The sequence below is a fragment of the Herpailurus yagouaroundi genome, unplaced genomic scaffold (assembly GCF_014898765.1).
Source record: "Herpailurus yagouaroundi ecotype Mexico unplaced genomic scaffold, PumYag 203, whole genome shotgun sequence".
Lineage (NCBI taxonomy): Eukaryota > Metazoa > Chordata > Mammalia > Carnivora > Felidae > Herpailurus > Herpailurus yagouaroundi.
In genome coordinates, this window is record NW_024412434.1 from 25,552,471 (window position 1) to 25,558,470 (window position 6,000).

A 6,000-nucleotide genomic window follows, 5' to 3' on the forward strand; every position below is an offset into this window, starting at 1 on the left:
ATCAGGGAACCAGCAGACATATGTGTGGGGGAGAGGAGAGAGGATGGTGAATATACATGATGAGTGATATATAATAGGTTATGGCCTTTTCCTCCCTTTAAATGGAGAACAGTGGCAGAGAGTAACCATCTGCCTGTTTTTAAGCCATTTATTCATAACAAACCCACTAGAGGATTGTAATAATCATCAGGAAGTGGGAGAGCTATCTCATCAGTAGGAAATAGGACAGAGTGTTTAATATATTTGTGAACAGATGTAACACGATGCTTTTCCAGCATTTATCGAGGAGTCAAACAGACATGGCTTTAAATTCCAACTCGTGTACTTGATTTGTGAATTTAGCAAGTTACCTAACTATTCCAAGGGCAGTTTCCTCATCAGTAAGTGCTTGTGATCATAATGTATACCCCACAGTGCTCTTGAAGGATTAAGTGCAAAGATGTTATACTCTGAAGAATCCTTAAACAGATTAGTGAAGGTAAATCCTCATAAATAGATCAACAACACTTAAATAAACACTACAAATCAATGAAAATGAATGGTATCAGTTTGCATTGTGTTACTTTGCTACTGTTTTCATCACTCATAAAATGCTTATATTGCCTTTTACATTTTAAAAATGTCATTTCTGTAATTCATAATTACATTTAATGTATTGCGGATGCTTTTAAGCTACTTACGTTTCCTTTGGAAAACTCTATTTTTAAGTAAATGATTACTTGAATCTACTTTTTAAATAATGTTATGAGTGGTACTAATTAAAATCATTGTATTTTCATGAGTTCCCTTAAATCCAAAGCTTCTATTATTTACCATGCATATACCATTTCTTTTTATTGGCTGAGTAATATTTCACAGTATATTTTTCATTTATTTTAGCATAACTCTATTCACAGACAGTTCCACAATAAGTGAGTTCATTGATTTTCACAACTTTAAATATTTTATGAGGACTCTCATAAAATTTATATCCATGGAGATACATGAAGAAATGAAGATCACCCAAATAGAACAAGCAAAGCTTATTTATTCGGGGCTTTGTGTAGCAAGGGAGTCAGCCACTACCACTTGTTTTTGGTCGAGACACAAAGGCAAGCTGAGGAGTGGGAAAGCTTTATAGTGAAAGATGGGAAGTCTTCAGGCATGCCCCAAACAGGAACATCCTCATTCTGTCCTGACACCACTTGGGATTTAAATTCGGAGACAAGACTGAGGGTTTCATTGGGGTGATTGAGCTGGGAGGTGTAATGAATCTTGTCAGAGGTGTTTATACTTTCTGGCACATTTCATGCCCCAGATCTAAATATATTATTTAAAGATAAGTTTCCTAAAGATTGAAAGATTTCTCTGCATTTCTCTTTTTCCTTTAAGTATTTTTCATCAGTAGTGTATGCTGAGATTATTTTGCCTTTGAATCACCTAAAATAATTTGACTTTGTCTATTTTTTTTTTATTGTTCAAAATTCAATATTCCATTAGGAGCTTGTTTTATTTCCGTTTTGACTTTTTGAAGTGACCCTTACGATGATTTGATTCTGTAACTCTGTGTCAGGTTCTACTATCTTCTCCCAAACTTCTGATATGCTTCATTTTCATAGACTTTTCACTGCTTTTTTTTCTCTTAGAAATGTTTATTACTTAACATATAAATTGTGTTGTTATTGAAGTTTTGTAGAATTATTTTGGCCAGCCCCCCCAGATATTTGAGAGTGGTGCTGTTTGGGGGGAGGGAGGTACTTTCATTCATTTTGGTATTTCTGGTTTATTTTTATGTACTGTGATTTAAATGGCAAATCGATTTCTAGAGTCCTTTCAGTGCTATTCTGCCTGCTTTGTTTTGGTGGCCCGTTTGAAATCGTGGGCAGTCCTCTACATTGTGTTTCAGTGCTAAGGCCTTCTTCCATGTTGGTTTCACATGTGAATTACTTGGAGATCTGCCCAAGATTTCATATTCATGTTTGGAGATGCTTTTCCAGTTACCTCCTCCCCCTACTGTTGAATTGGGAGAGTGAGGAGTACTGGCTCATTGATGTTGGGCACAGGTGGAGGTCAGACTCCATTGAATCCAACACTACACCAGTGAAGAGTAGGAAAGTGATGGTGGCTGTACGGTTGTTTGTTTGTTTTTTCCTACATGGTGTCTGACTAGCGTAAGGTGTAGATCGTCAGGAAGGTTTCTGTTTGCTTAGCTATCCTTTCCCCGTCTTTTAGCTGAGGAAAACAAGCATTCTGAGGGGATTTTTTTTTTTTTTCCTTACCTATTGGTGACTCCATGTTAATAACCTCTCCAATGTCTGGGGACATAAATAGAATGAAAAGGAGAACCCAGGAAAGTCACTGCCATCTTGTTCTTCAAGTTGCAAGGCGTAACCAGTCTGCTTTCTTGTATCCAGTTTTCAGGGTTTCCTTGTGCTTGCTTTATGTATTATGTCTGGGGTTTCTACGTTCAGTATTTAGTGGTAGGAATCATGAGGAATGCACATATCTCTTTTTGTTTAAAATGGGAAATCCAAAAAATGCATTTGTAACAAACTTACTAGTAAGAAAACCAAATTAAATGAGAGGATACTGTTTTACTCCTGAGGTATATACTGGAAATGGCCTGGAAAGCGGTAGCTCACAAATGTGTCCATGAATGTATCAGTGGGTTCAAAATTTTTGAAAAGCAGATTAGTAATATGCTTGAACGACCCTATCAGTTTTCATCATTTTGGATTCAAGATTTCCACACCTTAATTTTTTTTTTTAATGTTTTTATTTTTGAGAGAGAGAGAAACAGAATGCGAGTGGATTGGGGCACAGAGAGAGGGAGGCACAGAATCCGAAGCAGACTCCAGGCTCCGAGCTGTCAGCACAGATAATGACGCGGGGCTCGAACTCACGAGCTGTGAGATCATGACCTGAGCTGAAGCTGGACGCTCAACTGACTGAGCCACCCAGGCGCCCCAAGATTTCCACACCTCAGTATTTACCATAAATAGAGAGTCACAAAGATTGATAGATAGTAATTTTTGCATTTATAATAACTATAATAATATTCCTGACTTGGGAATAGGCGAAGTGACAAAATTATGTAGAGCTATAAACACACACACACAATCTCAATATTTCATCTTGGCAAAGTCTGAAAGAAGTCTGGATTTCACAAATATCAGCCTTCTGGCTTCAGCTTTGTACTATGGTTATGCGCAATATTAGCATTAGGTCACACTTGGTGAAAGGTAAAGAGGCCTGTATGTAATATTTTGTACAGCTTCCTTTGAATCTATAATTGAGAGCAAAAAGATGTACCAAAAAAAATTGTCAAAACATGTATTCCAACTTTTAGTGCAGAAAATAAGACTACTGCATCTTTTGTCTGCTACCTCAATCCACACCTCCAACCTACATTTTAAGATGCTTCCTTTCCTGTTTACCACCCACTCTGCTTTTAGTCCACAAGGCGTTCATTTTAGAATTCTGTTCTCATTGGGCACTGATTCACTGTACTCACTCCTACATGTTCATTTCAGCACCTGAAGCTTTAGTGCCTTGAGAATTTATTTTCTTAACTGAACCATATGCCTATTATGCCTATTATATTTAGATTGAATGCCTATTATATTTAGATTGAATCATATGAAAAGTATGTTCTTATTTCCTCATTGTTTACAATATTTATTTTACAAGTTGAAAATGAGGGCCATTACAGAGAAGACTATCTTTTGTAATCTACCCAAAATCTGTTTGACACAGTGGTTGAGCATATAGTGGGTGTTTGGAAACTTCTTAAGGCTAATAAGAGCTTCCATAAAATTAACTTGGAAGCAGAAGATTAAGAAGCACTGAGAAGGAAGTGGTAATATTTGAGACCTTTACAAAATTCATTTTTCTCCAAGAGTTTAGAAAGAATAAAGCTACAATGGAGCAAATATAGTGTTTTCAATAAATGGTGCTGAGGCAACAGGATATCCATATGCAAAATAGTAATAATAATAATAATCTTCTACCCTTCACAAAATTAATTCAAAATTGATCATAGACCCAAATGTAAAATTCAAAAACTATAAAACTCCTAAGAGATAACACAAAAGAAAACCTAGATGACCTGGGGCATGTCAAGGACGTTTAGATATAAGACCAAATGAGTAATCCTTGAGATAATTAATTAATTGATAAGCTGAACTTCATTAAACTTAAAAAATTTCTACACCGTGAAGGACAATGTCAGGAGAATGAGAAGTTAAGCTACGGACTGGGAGAAAAACATTTGCCAATGACACACCAGAAGACTATTATCCACATACACAAAGAACTCTTAGAGCCCAACAATAAGAAAATGAACATCCAATTTAAAAAATAAATGGGTAAATGATCTGAATAGATGCCAGAGAAAATTCATATGCAGAAAATATGCGTATGGAAAGATGTTCTACATTGTTTGCCATCAGAGAAATACAAAACAAAGCAGTAATGGGATAGTACTACACGCTGAGTAGAATGGCCCACGTCCGAAACCCTGGCAACACGTGTGGCTGAGGACCATGAGAACTTTCATTTGTTGCTGGTAGGAATGCAAAAATGGTACAGCCACTCTGGAAAACAGATGATGAGTTTCTTAGAAAACTAAGCATACTCTTACCGTACAGTCCGGTAATTGGGCTCTTTTGGTATTTACCCACAAGAGTTTTTCATCTTTGTGTTCTGTCCACACAAAAATCTGCTCGTGAATGTTTATAGCAGTTTCATTCATAATTGCCAAATTTGGAAGCAATCAAGGAGTCCTTCAGTAAGTGGATGAATAAACAAACTGGGACACCTTCAGGTAATGTGATGTTATTCCGTGCTAAAACAGGAGAGCTGTCGAGTTAAGAAAAGATGTGGAAGAAACTTAAATGCATATTCCTAAGCGGGGTGGTGGGCAATGTGACAAGGTGCGACAAGGCTACATACTGCATGATTTTACTATATGACATTGTGGAGAAGGCAAAAACCATAGAGTAAAATGATTAGTGATTTCCAGGGTTTAGGAGAAGCAGGGAGGCATGAATCGGTGCACCAAGGATTTTTAGAGTAGTGGAACTTCTCTGTATGATACTGTAACAATGGATACATGTCATTATCCATTTGTCCAAAAGAAGAGAATATACAATACCAGAGTGAACCAGAATGTGAACTACAGACTTTGGTGATAAACATGTGACAACATAGGTTCAACTGTAACAAATTAACCACGCTGTGGGGGATGTTGAAAATGGGGGAGTCTTAGCACGTATGGAGGCAGGGGGATTTATGGGAGTAGTATTCTGTACCATTTGCTCCATTTTGCTATGAATGTAAAACTGCTTTAAAAACAAAAATTATTGGGGCGCCTGGGTGGCGCAGTCAGTTAAGCGTCTGACTTCAGCCAGGTCACGATCTCACAGTTCGAGCCCCGCGTCAGGCTCTGGGCCGATGGCTCAGAGCCTGGAGCCTGTTTCCGATTCTGTGTCTCCCTCTCTCTCTGCCCCTCCCCCGTTCATGCTCTGTCTCTCTCTGTCCCAAAAATAAATAAACGTTGAAAAAAAAAATTTTTAAAAACAAAAATTATTAATTAAAAGAAATAAAGGTATAAGTATTCCTCTTTTAAAGTCTTACAGTTCCTTCCAGCTATAAGGGAATTGTTGATGCTCTAGTAACAAGATATGGTTAATATAAATTTACTATGACAGAATTTGGTTTAACTATGTTTCCACTGTACTTTTTAAAAGACCAGTGCATATGATATGCAAAGTTTCACCTATATTAAAACAATGGACGGAAATCCTTAATAGATAATTACTCATTAAAATCTGGTCATTGTGGGGCGCTTGGGTGGCTAAGTTGGTTAAGTGTCCGACTTCAGCTCAGGTCATGATCTCACGGTTTGTGGGTTCGAGCCCCACGTCGGGCTCTGTTCTGACAGCTCGGAGCAAGGAGCCTGCTTCTGCTTCTGTGTCTCCCTCTCTCTCTCTCTGTTCCTCCCCTGCTTTTACTCTGTCT